Consider the following 17,050-nt stretch of genomic DNA (forward strand, 5'->3'; position numbering starts at 1 on the left):
GCCTTGGGATCCGTGGTTTGGGTCCTGAGGTTCCCCTCACCGCGATAGATGCTCCTAGTTCTTGGCAGTATCGGGAGGGGGGACACTGAAGGGGGGTTTTCAGAAATGTAGAGTTATGTTTTTTGTTGTTTACACACGCAGACCTTCATCCCATTCTTCACTTGGCAGACCATTACTCTTGGACCCAGACTAGATGTATGGCCCATCCAGCAATGGTTTCCCATATCAGTGACCTGACTGTGGTGATGTGGAATGTCCGGGGCTGCTCAACAAGGTCAAACGGGGGGCTGTCCTCAGGCAAGCTAAACAATATGGGGCCGACATCCTTCTATTGCAGGAGACTCATCTCCTGGGCAATAAGGCTTCATGTCTAGCTAGGTTCAGATTCACTAGGGGCTCGCGTGGGACTGCTATTCTTATTCATGCTTGTGTCCCCTTCATCCATACTAAACATTGGGGGGGCCCTGGAGGTAGATACATTCTCCTGACGGGAACGCTTCAAGGGAAATACCATCCCGCCGAGATAGGATACACATGCAAGTAAGTGGTACATGGCTCCATGCCTCGATTAGACTACCTGTTCACACCACGGAGTTATGTCCACAGGTTTTCCCAGGTCTCACATCTTCTGAGAGGGTTATCGGATCATTCACCTGTCTCGGTGACACTCCTCCTAAATTGTCAAAAGCCCCCGCTCAGATGGCGGATGTCCCCGTGGCATCTGTGTGATCTTGATTACCAGGAGTGTCTCCACACTGTGATCCAGGAGTGTCTCCACACCGTGATCCATGATTATCACTCCCTGAACGTCGACTCCGCCCCCTGTAAAGTAACCCTATGGGAGGCCCTGAAATCTACCATTAGAGGGGTGGACATTAGTTATAGGACTAACGAAAAGTGCAAGCGCTCCACTCAGAGGTCCGAACTAGAGGTCCAGTGCATTTCCTTGGAAACAAAATACTCGCTAGAGCCCAATCCGACTCTTCGAAGAAACCTGTCCCTGGCGCAACAGCAGCTGAACCATCATCGTACAGAGGAGGCGAAAGAAATCTGGTTAGCGTCTCAATAGCGGATATACCAGTGGAGGGACACATCCAGTAAAATGCTACATAGATTATGTCAAGCCAGGCAGGGCCCAGCCATGGTCCCAACCATCAGGGGTAGCGAGGGTGCCTTGCGTACAGTCCCCATGGAGGTGGTGGAGGAATTTGCGCGTCACTTTTCCAAGCTGTATACCTGGGGGGAACAGATCTCGGGAGATATCCTCACAGAGTTCCTATGAGATATCCCCCTCAGAGGCAATCTGATCAGCTGAGAGACCAATTAGACGCCCCCATTACAATAGACGAACTAACAGCCGCAGTAAAATTGATGCGTCCAGGTCGAGCTCCGGGTCCTAATGGGTTCCCTATGGAGTCCCTTCGCTCCCATATGGCCACACCGGTCCCGCACTTATTGGGAACGATCCAGGAGGCCCTTGATAAAGCGACTATTGCCTCAGGACTGGCGTCAGGCTGAAATTGTCCTCTTTTCAAAGCCCGGCCATCCACCAGACGATCTGTCTTCATACCACCCTATCTCCCTAATCAACTTTGAATCCAAATTACTGGGAAACGTCTTGGCGAACTGCCTGCGGTCATGCATTCATGATCTGGTCTATATGAACCAATGTGGCTTTATGCCGCATCGGGCATCCGCTGGGTTCACAATGCTATGGCTTTGGCACTGGGGCTGAGACGCCCCGCGGCCTTACTCCTGGCAGATATAGATAAGGCCTTTGACTCCCTTAGCTGGGAGTACCTCTTCCAACTCCTAGAAGCAATTAATTTTGGTCCACATTTTCTAGCTTATGTGCGCCTACTTTTTTATATACGGAACATTTGGACTCTGTGAGTATCACTAGCCATCGTTCTCCCATCTTCCCTATTGGTCGAGGCGCACATCAGGGCTGCCCCCTATCCCCTCTCCTCTTTGCCTTGGTAGTGGAGCCCCTGGCGGCGTGGGTTTGTGGTGATCCGGTGCTCAGAGGCTTTGACCGGCCACGCTCACAGCCGGACGGTATTGCGCTATATGCAGAGAATGTCCTGTTTTTTATGACTGACCCTTGGATCTCGGGCCCACGTATTTTTCAGATCCTCCGGGTCTTCGGCCAGACATCTGGGCTCCACACTAACCCTGCTAAATCAGTGCTCATCCCAGTATGTGGTCAACAGAGCAGAAACACTTTGGCATCCCAGTTAAAACACGCCACGGAAGGGTTTCAATATTTGGGAGTATTTGTGTCCCTCTGTCCAAAGATTTCATGTGCACGCAACATAAATCCACTCCTCGCCAACCTCCGCGATGAGACAGCTATCTGGTCTTTCCTACCTCTCTTGTTATATGTGTAGGAGAGTAGGATCTGCTTCACATGGGTACCCCCACTTTTTGCTGGTGTTTCACTGTTTTTCCACCTTAGTCTGGCAGTGGCCCTGCTAATCAGGACCACAGCCTAGCTGCTTCCTCTCTAAAATGGTTTCCATGTACATTAGGTACATATCTAATTGGATTCTGGAGTGCCTTATAAGCCCCTAGTATATGGTATACTATGTACCTAGAGCATGGGTACCTCAGAGGCCTACCAGGGGCTGCAGCATGTATTATGCCACCCCTGGGAAGCACTCCAAAATGACACCACAGGTCTGCTACTGCAACCTGGGTAAGGATGTTCTTGCACCCCTTACTGTGGTATAGGCTACCTATATCACTACCTTATACAGACACATATAAACCTATAAGCCACTCCTATGGCAGGCCTTGACAATCCTGAAGACAGAGTGCTTGGTTTTATGTGAGAGGGTGCCCAAGCATGAGCTGAGCCCCTCTGCAGCATTCAGAAATACTTCCTTATGGCTGTTCTGTGATACAGCCATACCATATACTCTTAGGTGCATTATAACCTCGAGGTAAATGCTAACTTTGGGATGGCTGCATCAAAACATGTCGTATTTGGTGTCAAACACTTTGGAATACTACCTCCCCACCAGTCCTGGTGGCAGGGGTAGCATTCCACCCTTCTAGAGGGAGAGACATGTTCACACTGGCTTACCCCGGTTAAAACTTTCCAAAGCCCTGGCATCACAAAATGGATGCCTCTGCCACAGACACGGGTCTGGCCTCCTGCTGCTGAGGGAAACTCCGGCAGGGGAAACCTGGGCAATAGGTTTCCTTGTCACAGGGAGGTGTAACCACCTCTTCTCAACAATACGGAGCTAAGGGGGTCAAAAGGCAGGTCGCCCCCCACTCATAACCATATACACAACAAGACCTGCCCAGAAAAAGGATTTTTTATTTTTATTAGCACAGTGAGCACATTCTAGTCAAAGACCCTGGCTCTTTCAAAACTGTTGTATTTTATACCACATACACGGCAATTTTTGCCATTCACCAAACGGGTCTGATATCACTGGCTCAAAAAACTCCTATATGTCTAAGTGTGTGTAAGAGTGTTTACAAAAGTGTTTCCCTGATAATCTGTTTCCCAAATAATGTGTACAAGGAGGAAAACTAGACAGAACCAAATAGTGTGGTACCTGTTCAAACACCACAGAGATGGAGAAAAAGGTGGGGGGGCCGGCAGTGCCTCACGGAAGTAACCCCAACGAGGATACGCAGACAGGTACTCACCTGCTACCTCACGTTCTCATCATAGGCAACTGCCGCCCAAAAGGAAAAGAAGGAATACATTAAGAAACCTCATGTCAATCCTAATAACTGGTGTCTAGTGAAACTAATATTCTAATCTGTGTCTATGTTCAAAAAATAATAATGGGAGTGTCGACCCCAAGACGAGGAAGACTGAGTCTGATCAGGACCCACGTCACTCCAAATTAAAACCGAGCAAGACTACACTGGCTATATGAAACTTTATTCTGTGCTGTGTGTCTGCCCATTAAAACCAACATGTTTCATTGCCTGTTTAAGTTAGCGGCAACTTCTTCAGGGCTAGGGTCGACTGGCCTCTCTGCGTTGCTAGTTCAGACCAGTAATCTATCTGTCTGCACCTGAGGGAAACACAATTAAAAAACACACATTCAGTATAGCACCCATATTGCTCATATGGGTCCTTCACACATACATGAAAGCGATTTGTAACTTCGCTAACTTGCTTAAACAAGACGGTGCCTGCAACACCTGTGACATTCATATTTACCGTCAGGGTTGCTCTCATTCAGCATACCTCAACCCTTGGTATAGGTAGATGTGTGCTACATCAAATAGTCCTGGACTGCTTGCCCACTGGCCGCGGATTCGCGTTTCTAAAATGCACAAAGACATATCGAGGTGTTACACATATGGACCAGGAATTTACAGCCCCCTCTGCTCATATGCCTGTTGTCAACTGTGCTTGAGCTCGTTACATCATTGTTTACAGGCTACTACTGGTGTTACCCACATTTTGTTGCCTCCCCAGTATGTATTGCTTTCGTGCCCGGTCTGCTGCACTCCGAGCCCCCATTGCGCTCACGTCCATACAGCCTCCTCATTGCAATTAACGCTAGTGCCCCACGTACATAGCTAGTAAGTCGGCGGGATCACCATAATGCCGATCCTTCGGTAGCTCCGACCCACCATGAGAGGAACGTATATATCTATAGGTACCCCACAGGAGGTTGTTTAATCAAGTCAAGGGGCCCACAGGGTTCTGTCCTCGAACTACAGTCTAAATGCGGTCTCACCTCATCAGCCTTGCAATCCGGATACTCCTCGACCTTCATCGCGGGCTGGACGACCGCTTCCTATTTAAATACGTCTCGCGCGCTACCTGCGCGCATGCGTGAATTTTTGCTGAAGGCAACGGCGGCCATATTATGTAGACCGCCGTGGCTGCCTAAGCTGCGCCTTATGTGTGTCACTTCACTATCGCTCTAAGCCCAGTTCAAGTGTTACTGAATTACTATGTGACACCCAGCAAAGTTGTAAAGACTAGTGACTGGGCGGCAGTTGCCTATGATGAGAACGTGAGGTAGCAGGCGAGTACCTGTCGGCGTATCCTCGTTGGGGTTACTTCCGTGAGGCACTGCCGGCCCCCCACCTTTTTCTCCATCTCTGTGGTGTTTGAACAGGTACCACACTATTTGGTTCTGTCTAGTTTTCCTCCTTGTACACATTATTTGGGAAACAGATTATCAGGGAAACACTTTTGTAAACACTCTTACACACACTTAGACATATAGGAGTTTTTTGAGCCAGTGATACCAGACCCGTTTGGTAAATGGCAAAAATTGCCGTGTATGTGGTATAAAATACAACAGTTTTGAAAGAGCCAGGGTCTTTGACTAGAATGTGCTCACTGTGCTAATAAAAATAAAAAATCCTTTTTCTGGGCAGGTCTTGTTGTGTATAAGGTGTAACCACCTCCCCAGACAGGCAGATGTGTATTGGGGCAGGGTGGGTGCATTCAGAGAATGCTTTTGAGACACTGCCTGGGGCACACACGGTGTCCCTGTGCATAGCCCAGTTCAAACCGGTTGCATGGGCACTCAGCCCCTGCTCTGGCGTGAAACTGGACAAAGGGGAAGGGGTGTAACCACCCCCACCCCAGGCCCACCCATAGGTGGAGCCTTAGAGTTAGTCCATCCCCTAAACTTAGTATAAGTATAGGAGTCCAGTCCCTAGGACTTTAGATTACCCTGGACGAACCTATGCAACATATATCCTGGACCTTTGACTTTCTATCACAACTAGAAGATGGAAGAAATCTTCCTTGGGGTCAAGGGGTGACTCCCCTGCTGGGCAGGCACCAAAGAAGCAACTGACCGGTCTGCAATTTTGAAGCTCCCACCAGATACTGAAGTCTCTGCATCCCCAAAGGTGGATTTCCAGACTTCCCCGAGGCTACCCTGAGTCCAGAGCAAAGCTGAGGTCCATGGCTATCGTGGGTGACGTGGAACTGTGACCCCTGGAAACCGTGAACTTTTGCAGCAACACTATCTTCCTGGTCATCCATGAAGTTGTGCTTTGGGCTCCGAGTTGCCCCAGCCTTGAGCACCTCCTGCACTGAAGATTGTTGGTCTCCACTCCACGATTGACTCGTGGGTCAGCTCCAAGTGTGACCGCTTGAGGCTCCTTTGCGATCACAAGTCCGTTGGCTAGCAGGTCCCCACAAAGGCAACTCTACTTCTGCTGGGACTTTTCTGGTTGCTCCAGACTTACCCTTACTTACCCTTGCTGGGTGAGTCCATCAGACCTTGCTGTTCTGCACTGCAGTCCTTTCTCTGATTTCCTGTGAATTGCCGTTGCCAAGGCTTGTTGGGTCCTTTTTGGTCGCCAACACTGCAGCACTCGACAGACATTGTGGGACAGTTTGAATCCGGCTCATGGACTTTGTCAATGCCTGCTGGACCTCGTGGCTGAAGAGTCAAGACACCCATCAACTCACCTGAAGCACCTGACATCTGTGGGCATAGGTCCATCCTGCCCTAGGTCACTGGCAAGTGACCCAGACTCTGTCCCCTCTGCTTTCAGGTTCCTTAAATCCTAGATCCAGGCTTGGATCTCTCCGGACACTTCTCCTCTTCACGGCAGCAGCAGTTCCTTGCAGGCTTCCATTGAAATCGACGACGCGACCCGACACCAAAAGACACCTATGCACCCGGCTTCCCTGGGTGAGGTAACTCGAGTACTCCCATACTCTCGTGGGTGCTAGCCCTAGAACTACCTAACTCCAAGAGGGTTTGGTCCTGACTCGATTAGAAGTGTCCCTAATCTTTAAGATTCCAACCGCGTCATTCCCCATAGAAAATAATAGGAACCCGTGGTTGTGTTTCCACACTGCATACAGTTCCCATGGGTCCCCTGTGTCACTACCTTGGGGGGTTCCTTGGGGTCCCAGCGATTCTAGAGGCAATAGGCCTAGTGTCTATTACAGTCGTGGTTCTTATACCACTTTTTTAGTATATGGTTTGGTACGCCCCTAGGGTCCAAACGTGCATTTGTGCTTTTACTGATGCTTAATCACTTGTAAACTAAGTACTTTGAACTCCAGTCTCATAAAGAGACTAGAGGGGTGTGTTTAACCTTAAATACATATATTTTGAATATATACCTGGTGTGGTTGTCTTTTCATTTGATCATTCAAGAGATTATAGACTGGTAAAACAAGCTGCTATACATTCCTTTAAGACTTAGCCTGAAGGCTGCTCTCCATAGCTACCACTAGGATAGCTTTCACATAAGGTTGTCTTTAACCATTCACTATAAGGGGTTGTTTGGACTGATACAAGGTGCCCACTAGAACTAGTGGGCAGCGTATATCAGGCCACCTTCTCACAATATGGACGGTCTGCCATTTTTAAAATGGTCTCTCTCCCCAGGGTTCTTTACCGTCTTCAGAATTTCCCTTACCATATACCGCCAGCGTGGTTCGCGCAAATTAATGCCATACATAATACATTTTTAAGGGTGGGAGGGGCAATTCGAGTGGCACTTCAGACCTGTACGCAATCCACCGATTGTGGAGGCATCGCTGCTGCAGACGTATACTCCTACTACGTGGCGGCTCATCTGTTAATCATTAGCGACTGGTGGTATAATTCACCTACGGACCCGGCGTTTGCAATAGAACATACTGCCATGGGGAAGACTCCCCTCCTGCAGTTACTCTGCAGTGCACAGAGTCTCGACTTTTTACCACACACCAGTCGAACAACGATCAGGTTGTGGCGGCATACGTTTCGGCGAATGGGATGGCACATGCGGCTGATGCAGGCGACGCCCCTATGGCACCATAATTATTTACGTCAGGTGGTCGCACTGCAAGGGTTCGCCAATGGGACCTGCTTGGTATTTCTACTTTGGTGGACATTATGTGGGGCACTGTCCTTAAATCATTTCAGTGACTGCAGGAGGAGTTCCATCTCCATAAAACCCAGTTCTATAGGTACCTCCAACTACGTCATGCCTTGACCCCCTCGCTTGGAAACATAACTGACCTCACTGAATTCCATCCGCTAGAAGGCCGCCTTCTTATGGGGGATCTAGGTGCACACAAAATAAGACAGATATACTAGATGCTGACGATGCACTCCAACACGACCCTGCATAGAATGAGGAAGGCGTGGCAGGATGACTTTCCAGACCTGACGGACGACGACTGGGCGGAGGCAATAGCTAGTCCCCGTGGTGCTGCAGTCGCTTCCAGATACCGTCTTATTCAGTTTAAGTATGTTCACAGCGTGTATTACACTCGGCTTCGACTTTGGAAGATGGAAGTTGTGGCATCACCCCAATGTTTACGATGTGACAGGGAGGAGGGGGCATTTCTCCATACAGTATGGAGCTGTGTGGCTTTACAGCCCTTTTGGTGTAGGGTATCGACCTGCCTTAAAGAGGTGTTGTCCTGGGACCTCCCGCAAGATCCACGACTGTTTTGACTTCATAGTACAGAAGACATAGGTGGGAACCGATATAAGCAGCACCTACTCTTTCTCGCCCTCACAATCACTAAACGTGATATCGCTCAATTATGGAAGGGTACCTCTCCACCAACAATAGGAAAGTGGCGAAGAGAGCTAGACAAGTGCATGGGTGCAGAGATGGTGGTTTTTCAAGCGAGGGAATGTTCCCAAAAACATAGAAAAATATGGTCTCGATGGGCCACATACCGGGGCATTGACCTTCCTCCTCTTCCATCACAATCCCCGTAAAAGTAGCCCTAGGGAAGGTTTGCAGGCCACAATGTACAATGTATTTTTTAATTTTTGGGGTATACGAGGGTATTGAAATTCGCTTCCATTCAACAAAAAGGAGGAACCAGGAGCTTTTTAAATAGGTCCTGCACCGTGCTCCTAAAAGTCAATCAGATTAAGTAGATTAAGTAGGGGTGCAGTTCCTAAGGGAAGTAGAGGGGAGTACACAGGTCTCTACTGAATGCCCTCATACACCCCGAAGGATGTCATGCTTTATCATTGGGCTGTGCTCCTCATCGGGCCGGCGCTGCATTGCCCGATGGGCACCCGCAAAGGGACTCTTTGACGGAGATCTTTTGAGGAGACAGCCGTTGGGTGCGTGGGGGTGTTTGGTCAAGGTAGTTAGTTGAGGGTGAAAAGTGGGTTAAAATAGGTCTAGTACTGCCCTGTGTAGAATGAATTTTTATTCTGGGGGTGTACTAACCTATGTTATAACAACAAGAGTGAAAGGGAAGGAGATTTGACACTCTTATTCCCCTGATCAAGCTAAGTATAAACAATGAAAGAGTGCACAACCTATTTATTCGTTGAATAACACCTAGACAAAGGCGGGGGGGAGAAAGAGAAACACTCTTGTGAGTAAAAGAACCCTCACTCACCAACCTGGTTGGTGACATGCTTCATCATTGGGTTCCCACCAGAGAGGCCGAATGCCTCCCTGGTGTGCTACTACGCCTGGTTACAGCGGAGCGGGTTTCTTCCAGAGTGTGGTGATAGAAAAAAGATAGTGTTTTGAAAAGGGCTTGGTTTAAACCCAAACCAACTTTATTCGTGGTTAACCAAGCTCTGCTAAAAACTGTGATTGGACGTAAAGACCGAGTCTAACGGTCTAGTCCAAAATATAAGTGAAGTAAAATCATGGTCAACATGTTTTTGCCTGTAGAGTAGCCTATTTGGCAAGGCTTTCGTCAGGACCAACTGGTGAAAAAATGACAGAAAGAACACCTCGGCGGTATGCACACTCTAAGGTGCACCCTAACCTGGGGTGTTGGTGACAGATATGAAAAGACTTACAATTTTTAGCCCGGCTTATCGATTCTCAGAAAGCCAATGGTATCTGCAGATAATGAAAAAACACACAATTGCGTGGACATACATAGTATAGTATGATATTCTCAGAACAGGAGTGAATAATTTCTCAGTGTGGCAAACAATCTTGCAAATTCTATAGCATTGCTATGGTATTACTTCTGTACGTACATTAATTACTGTGGTTAAAATATACCAAATCCCACCCGGGATCAGTAGTATGGTACCTCGGTTTCCTAACGGAAAATTTGTATAGGATAGAGTGACTGTCTCATGCACTTGATGTGGGACGTAGGATCCATATGGTTTGACTGAACTGACAGAAATGATGATCGGTAACATTTCCAGTGTGATTGTGTTGAGAATAGATCACTTACTTTAAAAAGTGGGGAAAATAACCCCATGGGTCCAGGAGGGGAGCGGGTACCTGTAGTCACACTCTGTATGCAAAAGTGGAAAAAAGCGGTTGGGCCAGGTTAACGGAATCGTACATATGAAACTGCACACACATCAAGCATTAGAAACTGGTGCTTAAAATAACTTACCACTCTAAGGTACGCCACTCTCCAACCACCTATTACTGCCCAGTAGCAGGACCCCGACGATCTTGAGCTGGTCGCGGGGAGGCTTTTTAAAGTCATTCGGTCCGGTGTAACTCTCCGCTTCTTGCGTGCGCGTGTAGGATGACGATTACAACGTCAACGTGCGTCAGCTTGAACGAAAAGTCTAGACCGAGGCGAGAAACATGTCAACCACTTGCACTATCCTGACCCTGTAGGATCATAGCCTCCAGACAGGGTCCACTGTTTTTTAGTTAGGTTAGTACACCCCCAGAATAAAAATTAATTCTGCACAGGGCAGTACTGGACCTATTTTAACTCACTTTACACCCTCAACTCACTCCCTTGACCACATACCCCCAATGCACCACTGTCAATAATAAAAGGTATTGAGCAACCATTTACATTTATTGTACTCTTCGGACAATGTTTGAATGGGATTTATGAAGGAACCATGCATGCAATTACATTGCATGTATTAACAACGTGGTCTTTAAAACCAGCGCATCTTTACCACGGATGCCTTTACAACAAATTTGGTTGTAAAGGCACGGTTGGTAAAGGCATATGCCTGGTAAAGATCACACCCCAGCTCCCCCGCCCTCAGCCCTAAATCCCGGCTCACACCCCTGAAAACCACCCCACCCCTAAACACTACCCTGACCCCCCACCCTGAGCCCTAAAACCTGGCTTTCAGCCCTAAAAACTACCCAGATCCCAGCCCTTCTGCCTGAGCCCTGAAATGGACCCCAGCCCTAAAAACTAATCTCCCCCCCACCGCCCGGAGCCCTAAAACTCGGACCCAGCTCTACTCACCAACCAATGTCCCGATGCTTCCTGTACCTACACGCAATATCCTCACCCATCCGCTCTGAATCTACAGTACTGACTGCCTTTACCATGCATATGCATGGTTAAGGCATATGAGTGATAAAGGCAAGTATGGTAACACTTGTGGGGTAATAGAATGTGTGGTTCTGCCCATGTTCGTAAATGCTGTTTCACTTTTAAATGACTTTGGTGCTTTTTCATGTTGACTTTTCATTGACCTGTATTTTTCTTCACAGTTGGGCAGTCCAACATATGCACATTATTCTGAGGTAAACATCGACACTGCACAACCATCATCTTCATTTTCACTCGATGTAGATACTGAAGAACTCTTTGACGAGGATCTAGATGATGATCAACTTCATTTTGTGTCAATTTGCGTTCATTGGTGTGATCGCTTCGCCTTGTAGGTGTGCGTTAAACGGCACTTTTAAAGCGTTCGGGTTGCCATTTTGTCTTTGCGCCGTGACTCACTTCTTTTTTTCTTCGCCAAGCTGCCTGTTACAAAATGGTACTCATTCCCACAGCCTTTGCACACCCGTCCAATGTCAGCACATTTACCTTCATGCATAAAAAAAAAAATCCACACCTGAAGCTCAACTTCTTCTTTCATGGAGACATAACTCTGCTTCCTCTGCCTTGTGCTTTGGCTTACTTTCACATTCATGACTGACTCACTGTGGTCACCTCCATCCTTTATGTTAGCAGCTTGTTGATTGGCCCACTATTCAGCTCTGCAGCCATGAGAACTCACTGCAGACTAAGGGACAGATTCACAAGCCCCTTGTGACACTTTTGCGCCACCATTGCGCCACTTTTTGTGATGCAGCAGCGGCGTAAAGAATACGCCATGTTTGGCCCATTTACAATGTGACGCATCTAGGGAGATGCCTCACCTTGTAAAGCCCTGCGTGGCATTATACCTGTATCAGTTATAATGTATGCAGGGTGGATGTTCCCAAGCAGGAAAACCTAGTAGAAGTGGTGCAGTATAATCTACAAGATTTTACTGCACCAACTCTAGGATGCCACTGCGTCAAAACCCTAAGCCTGCTTGGAGCAGGCATAAGGAGTGACGCAGTGTATTAGGAATAGGCCTCCCAATGCATTGCTGGAGTTGCGTCGTGCTTGCGACACAACTCCAGCAATGCGTGACTTTTGAGCCGACAGATGTGTCAGAATTTCTAACGCATGTCAACCCTTCCGCCATGGTGCACCGTATTGTATATACAGTACATCCATGGTGGCGCAAGGGTTTAGCATGCAGGCGTAGGAAAACTGACGCATCTACAGATGCGTCCGTTCCTTGTAAATAAGCCCCTAAGAGTTTCTCTCAGAATTCGACATCTGGATGAATCTGACAGGCATCCGTCAATAACTTCGAGGCGTGTAGCTTTCTCATCATTGAATTCATTAAACTTACAGTGCTTGATGAGCGTATCCAGTCTCTTAACATATTTGTCGATGGTTTTGCCTTCTTTCTGTCATTCTTGAATGAAGATGTTCCTTTCATAATCTACATTCAGCATTGGATTGAACTTGAGATTCAAGGCTTCTTTGATTTGACGGTATGTAATTTCATCAACTCGCTGCATTTTCTTTAGGACTTATTTTACACCTTCACCAGATAGATTCTAAATGCATTTGATAATCTTTTATTTATTTATTTCTTCTAACGCATCGATGAAATCATTAACTGTCTCTATCCAAGCCGCCCACCTGTCCCCAATATTCCGTTTTTTGGTGGTATCAAATGGTGGTGGTGGTTTCAGGAAGGTGGCGGCATTGTAACCATTGATGAAACTTACTGATGTGGAGAGTAATGTTTTTTCAAATGCCGCTTACTGAACTTATTTATGCACACCATCTCTGAGGCCTCGCAACGTGCCAGCTTCTGGGTCATCCTTGTTCATTACGGGAAATGTGACCACTTTCTTGGTCATTGGAAAAGCAAACTTCACGATTCTGACTGCCGCTCTCAGCTTTTTGATCTTGAGAGACCTCTGGAGTTGTTCTGAGCTCCCCTCAGCCATTTTAGTGGTGTGCCACTTCGTTAATGGATGGCTTCAAAAACACAATCCTGGGAGCTTCCTCTGGGGCCACTCCACCCAACTCTGTGGTATGATGACTCTCTTTACTCAGTTCTGGTAAGTAAATGACAGTTTCTTGTATTTGAATTGATTTGCTTGTAAGCATCTCTTTGTACTGCCTGACACCTGGTTGATCTCTGCCTCGCCGCCCTTCTGATTGCAGCATTATCTTACAATTGGCTATTGCTATTTGCTGGTCTTTCAAAACCTGGTTGTATCCGCCTTTAGCATTAACACTCCATATGATGTATGTCTTTAGTTTGCGTAGTAGATCTCTTTGCAGCCTTCCCAGCAGGTTCTCAGCCAATGATGTGTAGACTTCTTAATGAAGCTTTTGTTATCTTCAAATGCTTTACACAGGCTGGAGTTGCACTTTGACTCCACATATACCAAGCATTGATTCACCTACCACACTTGCACTTCACAAAGCCTGTACATGAGCAAACTCAAAAAGCGTTTGACAATTGTCTTATGGGCTATGGGACAAGCTTGGGCTTCTCCTACTTCAAAGCTGGTGCAAAATATAAATATTGGTCCATCAGACCTAACTCTTCAGTATACCTATGGACTTGTGGATACTTCAGAAGGGAGAATGCTGTGCTGCTCTGGTGCCGGGAGGACTGCTACCCTGCTGCCCTGTTACTCTGTTGCCCTGCTGTCTGCTGCTCTGCTTGCTGAGAAGGAAGACTGGATTTGCACCCTTCATCCGAGTTGTAAGTGACTCAAAGAGTCAGCTGACTGACGTCCTGTTCATAGCTACAAGGACCCAAGAAAAACCTCTGATCTGCTGACCTCACCCTCGCCAAACCCCCGCGCATCCGCAGAGAAAAATCGGGTGGAAGAACCTTCTCCTACATTGCGGCCAAGACCTGGAACAAACTCCTGATCAACATCAAACGTGCCCCCACCCTGCACATCTTCAGGAAGAACCTCAAGACCTGGCTCTTCGACTGACCAGAGCTGCTCCCCCCTAAGCACCTTGAGACACTCACGGGTGAGTAGCAGGCTTAAAATCCCCTGATTGATTGATTGATTGAACAAGCTACAGAGGCCTCCCTGCATCTGCCCAGCTGAACTGCTTCCTGGAAATGCAACACAACCTGCAACTGGAATAGCCTGAGCCTTGTTGGCCTCTGCTGGAATGAGTTCCTGATCCCCAAGAGGAGCGCTCATGTCCTGGACCCTTGGTGTGTCATCAGTTGAGCTATCTCTCCAAGAAAAGAGGAAATCCTGAAGTTTTGGGGTCTTCATGACCGCGAATGGGCCTGTTTGCTCCAAGATCTTGCTGTGTGCTCCCAGCTCATGCGCCACAGCAACCGCCAGTGAAGCCCAGCAATACGAGATCTGCACTTCATGTTACATCATTGACAGACCGTGGTGACCACCAACGAGAATCTCCAGTAACAACTGTCCAAAACGCCCAGCAGGATCTTCGTGATAACGCTCTGCCTACTCTTCACGCTACAGCGACGAACATCCGCTACGCTCTCCTTGCCCCACGCGGCCCCTTCCACTCTGAATGGAACTCTTCGCACTGGACTTTAGAAGCTAACACTTTCAGCCGGACTAACCTGGGCCCTGTATTCACTCATACTGCATCACGGTCGGACTGAACTTGTGACTTTCGCTCACTCTTGCACAACCAGATAACTGTGAGTGACTCTTCGTGCTTTTAGGCACACTACATACCTTAAATCTTTAAACTGCATATCTCCGTTTCTACTAATTGGATTTTTGTTCTGTTGGTCTCAAATAATTTATTACATTTTACTCTATTTTTTATTAAATTGGTACGGGGTTTTTCTTGTGTTGTGTTTTCACTTTATTGCAGCTTGAAGTACTCCATCAATACTTTACACATTGCCTCTAAGTTAAGCCTGACTGCTTTTGTGCCAAGCTAAGGGTTAAGCACAAGGTTAGTTTTGCAGCCCTGGAGAAATTGCATGGGAGCACAAATTGCAATATAAACCCCTTTACTCCTAGCCCACATCATTGCCCATGCCTTCGCAATTGTAGTAATATCACTACGGGTGGGACAGTGCTTTACAGCTATTCTGTGTCACCTCGTGGCAGACAAAATACCATCTATTGTTATAATGATGCCTTCATCATGGCTACAGATGTGATCACTGCTGTAAAGACAGAGTCCCTTGCAGCCCATTAAATGAGCCATGGGCTGACGTGTGAGGCCATCGCCCAGTGTACACGATGCTTTTTCTGTAGGCTTTTATCGCTGCATCTCATTGATGGGGCTAATGGGATCTTGCAGTGCAGTCCTGCTCACAGGTGGCGGGATCATGTCCATCATGATGTTATAAAATATTCAGCTTCGTGCCTCAAGGAAGAGATAAAACTGAATCCACAAACACTCTTGTATTAGAAAGACATTTTACTCGACACTGATGAGGCCCGGACTGAAACACAACGGGGTCGAGGAACCCCTAATAGATGCCAGAGGAGACCCTCGCTGACTCCCAGCTGCACCCTGCGCCCTTGGATCTAAACCAGCAGCAGCTGCAGGGCTTTAAAAAACACAGTGTTTTCCAGGTGAAATTCTACCTTGCTTCGTAAACAAATGTACAATGGAAATTAAACACTGAATTTGAGGGGGTATTGTTCCATCAGGGACATGGCAATTTGAGCAAATATTTAACAGAGTGTGGCCCAGTAATGTTGGTGTCTATTGCATGAAGCTCTTGACAGAAGTATTTTTGAAATAAGGGCCATTAATTATTGAAACATGACGCCTGGCAGGTGAGGGTGAACCCTGGACGCCATTTTTGGCAATAATACAGTAACTGAGGATTTCCAGGTGCTTGGAGAGTCATAAGGTACCTTGGTTTCATCTTCTACTCAATGTATTGCTGGAGACCATTTATTCAGCAGTCATCATTGTTATCGCACCTGTATGCCACACACTCTGGAATACCTATGGCATCGCAGTACCTGTCTGTATCTGGGCTGTGACTTTCCAAATGTATTCGCTGCAGCCCCAAGTCTCAGGCAGTATTGCCGCACGGCCAGTCAAAGCATTAACATGCAAGAACATTTTGCTTACGAAGTTTGTAATGTATTGATATTATAATCTTTAGTAATCATTGGTAATGCAAGTAGGCTCACCCTTAAATCAGTGACTTTCTTAGAACTATCTATGGGGCATATTAACAAGGGGCAGCGTAATTATCGCTGGCCCCACATAGCGGTAGAAATATTATCGCCGGCTATCGCTGAAAATTATCGCCATGATAACGCTATATTAACAATACATAGCGCTAGGGCGATAATATTTCAGCAAAACACACAAGATGATAGACGGAATGTTGCACATTGGCAAAACATTCACCCCCAGTCACAGATCTGGTTTTAATCCATCGTTATTTTGCTCACCACGCCACCCCATTTCAGACATGGTCATATGCAAATCAGTCTTGACCCTGTGCCTCATGGGAACAGTCCAGCCCGAACTGCCAAGCCATGTCTTCCCTGGACCAGAATCAAGCATCCTAGGACCGGTTTCAGGATTTCCCCCCTCGTCAGCCAGGATAGCTTGACTCCAGTGGCGTAGTGAGCACGGGACCCACGTCTGGGCATACCCTTCCCACATAGGGCGAACAGCAAAACACACAAGATGCTCTCCATGCTACTGGAATCAAGCTATCCTGGCTGAAGAGGGGTGAAACTCCGAAACCGATCCTAGGATGCTTGTTTCCAGTCCAGGGAGGACCTGGCTTGGCAGTTCGGGCTGGACTGTTCCCATGAGGCACAGGGTCAAGACTGATTTGCATATGGGTGGGTCCAAACTGGAACGGCA

Source organism: Triturus cristatus, chromosome 5_1 (genome assembly GCF_964204655.1).
Source record: "Triturus cristatus chromosome 5_1, aTriCri1.1, whole genome shotgun sequence".
Classification (NCBI taxonomy): domain Eukaryota; kingdom Metazoa; phylum Chordata; class Amphibia; order Caudata; family Salamandridae; genus Triturus; species Triturus cristatus.